The sequence below is a fragment of the Rhineura floridana genome, chromosome 2 (genome assembly GCF_030035675.1).
Source record: "Rhineura floridana isolate rRhiFlo1 chromosome 2, rRhiFlo1.hap2, whole genome shotgun sequence".
In the NCBI taxonomy this organism is placed as follows: domain Eukaryota; kingdom Metazoa; phylum Chordata; class Lepidosauria; order Squamata; family Rhineuridae; genus Rhineura; species Rhineura floridana.
The window spans coordinates 30515311-30520236 of NC_084481.1; the positions used below are offsets into that span (position 1 = coordinate 30515311).

At 39.8% G+C, this 4926-nt stretch overlaps 1 pseudogene; it reads right to left on the bottom strand.

The window, feature by feature from the left end:
• Nucleotides 1-716: 716 nt before the first annotated feature.
• LOC133378583 (5S ribosomal RNA) lies at nt 717-835 on the bottom strand (annotated as a pseudogene).
• Between the last annotated feature and the right edge of the window lie 4091 nt (nt 836-4926).

The window sequence follows — 4926 nt, forward strand, 5'->3', positions numbered from 1 at the left end:
GGAGGAGAGGTGGAGGCGAAGTTGTTTCAGTTAAGAGCCCCAAGCCTGCTGCGGTAGTTTGTAACAGATAGTGTTGAAGGTACTATGCAGCCATAACTGGATAAGCTACTGCAAAGGGCAAAACGAATCTCAAACTCCATCAGGTGCTACTGGGGCAGAGAAGAAATGGCCATTCTCCATTGGGAATATAAATGGTAGAAATTCATATCCAAACTACCTTCTAATCATTGCAACAATGCAAAAGCAGCTTTTTGTTGACAAGCAGGACTCTAGATGTACTGTCTGGTCTAGATGAGGATTTCCAAAACGCTGAGTTAATTGACCCCCTTCATGTGCTTCTAACAGTTGCCATTGACTCCAGCCCAAATTCTTAGGAATGGAAATGAAATAAAGTCAAGAAATGTCATTATACAACGAACATTTATTAATCACCAATCACCATGACTAGAAAGCATAACATGTAAAAAATAAAGATGTAATCCTGTTGTATTGTGCAATCATATTGGTTAATGCAGAGCTTCCTCATTGGCAAGGAAGGTGCACTCTGTACATGCCCATGCCCTTTATTTCTGAGGCTCATTTTGTTGTTATATGCCTTCAAGTTGATCACGACTAATGGTGACTCTTTGAATCTTTTTTGGATATATTCATAGGGTTTTCATGGTAAGAGGTATTCAGAGGTGGTTTACCATTGCCTTCCTTTAAGCCTACCTCTCAGCCTATGGCGGCTGGTATTCTCAGGCAGTCTCCCATCCAAGTACTAACCAGGACTGACCTTGCTTAGCTTCCGAGATCAGATGAGATTGGGTGTGTTCAGGCTAGTACGGCAGTAGGCCTGAGGCTTATAGTTACTAATTAATTTTTTTGTGGGAAAACATCTTTTCCACCCCAGGCTGTTTTCGACCTGTAGGTCTTTATTCACCCACTGCACAATCCCATCGACCCCAGGGAGTTAATATTGATCACTTTGAGAAGGCCTGGTCTACATCATTCAATTACCATGTAGTGGGAGAGACTTTGCCTTCACCATGATGCCTAAATGGATTATGTTAAGTAAAAGGGGCTTGTAATTATTATTTTGGCTAACATTTTAATATTTTTGCAGATTTGCCATGGAAAGTTTATTTTCGTGTAAGGTATATGAGTTTGATGAAAAATGGAGTGGAGTGTTATTATGCAGTTGAGGATGTAATCCTAAACATCAAAGGTTACTAGTGTGCTGCCCTCCAGATGCTGATGGACATCAGCTCCCATCATCCCTGACCAGCTGTCTGGGGCTGATGGGAGTTGGAGTCCAACAACATTTGGAGGTGGATGTGTCAGCTCCCCCTGACATACACACTGATCTAGAACTAAGTCCAATTGAACTCATATAATTACACTGCTAATCTTTTCTTCTGATTTCTTTTGCAGCCTTTAAAAAAATAGCAGAAAATATTACAGCATCACATGGAAGCTACACACGTGAAGATGCTTAGGGAGAAAGGATGTGGTATTGCAACATGGACTATTATTAACGGGAGCGACCAGATTATGCTAAGCAAATTATGGACAACAAATGCAAACAAGATCCCTGATGATATGGTAGGGTATTAAGGTTCCAGTCCTGAAACTGAATCCTTGTTGAGCAATAGGTTGGAAAATCAAAACAACTTAGTATGAATAAAGCCTGAGGTTACAGAACTGGTTTGTTGATCCAGCAAATCTGTCCATTTAAGAAGTCAATAGTTTAACAGCATTTCCTATGTGTTTACTGTGTACTTGTTATGATGCAGTTTTATCATATTCAGAGAAATGAAGGAGAAATATTTACTTTAAAACTAACTCTAACCAATGCAGATGCAACAATTAAAAGGGATTCAAAAGGATTTTGCATGATGTTAGGAACTCTGCTTTATATTGTAGCACATAGCATTAGTGCAACAAAAACAAGGAGTTTTATCAGCCCTGCTTATAGGGCTTAAGCCCTGCTTAAAAACTATAGGATAGGGGTAGAAGAGCTGGAAGCTTCCAATTATTTTGTTAGCAGATGGGTTTGCTTTCCTAGAGAGCTGAGCAATACTCAAAAGCATGCCAGTACTTGATCATATTATTATTATTAAATTTATGGCCTGCCCTTCCTCCCAGTAGGAGCCCAGACTTTAGAATATATTAAAACAAAACATCTTTAAAAACATATTAGAACAAAACTTCTTTTAAACTATCTTTTAAACAAAGCTCTTAAAACATCTTAAAAAGCAATTCCAACACAGATGCAGCGTGGGATAAAGTCTCCACTTAAAAGTCTTGTTGAAAGAGGAAGGTACGTATTTGGTACATCTGTTTTGTTTTTATGTGTGTTTGTGTCACAAAACAGGTAAAGATGGTGTAACTGGATTAAATCTAGCTCTTTAAAAATGCAGTGAAATCTTTAATATTAGACACTACAAAAATAAAACAATGTGAGTCTGAAAGAAGTAATCTTTTTTGAGAATTAACATGATGTGGTGGCAAGAGTGGAGAGGTGGGTTCCAAATTCTCTCTCAATGACAAAGCTTACTGGATGGCTTTGAGCCAATCGTTCCCTCTCCTCTTAGCCTACATCATGGGGTGATTATGAGGATAAAATAGAGGGAAAACAGCATCTATGCCACCCTGAGTTCTTTGGAGAAAGGGTATGATACAAATGCGATCAATATCTATTAATAATTGTGACTTTATATGTCACCTTAACCTTAAACTCAGTGACAGCATTTATTTCACATATCTTCACAACACACCAGTGTTTCAAAAGATTAATTATAATTAGCATTAGCATTTGTTAGCTGCTTTATACAAAGTGAAATGTTTCAAAGCGACTTAACAACAAAGTAAAATACAAGCAGAAAATCAGTTAAAATCCCAATTGAAAACAACGTGCAGTATATTATTGTTTTATGTAGAGGAAAGTGACCCTGATTTATCTAAGGTCACCAAGCGTATGTCAGAGCTTGGAGATGGTTCTCACTCTCCCAGATCCACAACTAAAAAGGGTTATTTTCTTTGACAGACTTTCCCTTTTGGAGATTGTGCAAATTGTCTTCCCAGTCTCTGTACATGTGAGCAAAAACAACAGCACTCACATGACAGCATTCTATAAATTAAAAGCTTTTTACTAATGTGTGATCTGGCACCTGCAAACAAGGGATGTGTCTTTCTGTCCAGGAGATCTCTGCTCATTTGCAAAGAGGGGAATTCCTCCTTTGTTTTTTTTGAATGATTGAGGCTGATATATATCAAAAGCCTGGGAGTTTCTCATCCAGGGATCCACCCTGTCTAATGCCATTGTGGGATCCTAATATTGTGCAAATTATTGTTGCAAGACTGCTCACTGTAACTTGCGTTAAGCAAAACAGGAAATTCACCTCATCTAATTTCCAGCAATTGTATCCTCCTTAGATTAAACTGAAATAGCAAATACGAGGTTGCAAATAGTACATTGAACTAATGACCTAGCTGCAAGATGTGCATCCTTAAAACTATTTCAGTCAGTGGTTCAAAAGCCAAGAAATGTGCTCAGTGTTGACATGGCAGTTTTGTTGGACTAGATCTAGACTGACAGCAATATTGTTTGCTGGATTTACTAGGCATCATAATGTAAAATAAGAAGCTGAAATATTGCTGAGGCAGAAGCCCCCCTCTGAAAAATATCAAGCTACCAGGCCCTGGTAGTACTGATGGACTCCTGATATGGCCACTGACACGTGGGGACTAAAATGAGGGCAGTATACGAAGATTTGCCCAGAGAATGCATGAATGGGTGACTATATAAACACAGTAAGTAAGGAAGTAAGGAAGTAAATAAAGTAGTGGGAGCTCAGAGGCAAGAAGCAGTAAGGAGGCAGGAAAGAAGAGGGTGAAAGCAGCAGGAACAAGATGGAGAAGGGAGAAGAAGCAGGAAAACCACTGATGTCAGAGGCACACTTGCTTCTTGCCCTGCCTGGACCCTAATTTAACAGCCTTTCTCAGCTTTTGGGTCCCAAAATGTCACTGGACTACAGTTTCCATCATTCCTAATGACTGGCCATGCTGGCTGGGGCTGATGGGAATTGTAGTCCAGCAGCAACTGGGGACCCAGAGGTTGGGAAAGGCTGCCCTAGGAACAAATTGTCTGGGGCAATTCTGGGCCCTCATTCATTGGTTTCCATTATTGCAGACAATTTCTCTTCTACATAGACAGAGATCAATGAAACTATACTCGCTCCATTTACTTTTACAGGAGAAAAAAAAAAGGAAAGTTCAGGCACATTTGACCCCTAATACTATTTTGGCGTAGGGTTCCAGTTCGGCAGGGGGTGGGAGGAAATTATTAATCTATCATTAATAGTTCTGATTGAAAATCACCCCCCCCCATGAAAACCAATGGAGTTGCTTGATGGAGTTGTATAGGGAAAAGAGAAGTCTGCATCTATGGAGGGTATAGACATCTGTAGCCAAAGCTGCAAGGACCATTCTGAGAACCATGGTACAAATGGGGATGTGGGTAGGAAGTCCTTTCTAACTGAGAAATCAGATAGTGTGTAGTTCAATGGCAGGAACTATTCAGCCCTTAATTTTTTTTTATTTTAAAGGTCACTGATGTATAATCAGCCTGTCTCTTTTTATACATGTTCTTAAAAAGGGAAAGATCTGTTGGTTGCCAATATAGGTTCATTAGAAAATAACCTCCAAAAGAGTACTATGGAGAAAATGCACAATCTGGTATGTAAAGTCACCAGAATGGCAGCTAGGATACTAACAGTAAGAACGCAAGAAGAGCCTGCTGGATCAAGCCAATGACCATCTAGTCCAGCATCCTGTTTTCTCATTGGCCAACCAGATGCTTATGGGAAACTTGAAAGCAGGACTCGAGCACAACAGCACTCTCCCCACTTGGGATTCCCAGCACCTGGCATTCAGAGGCATACT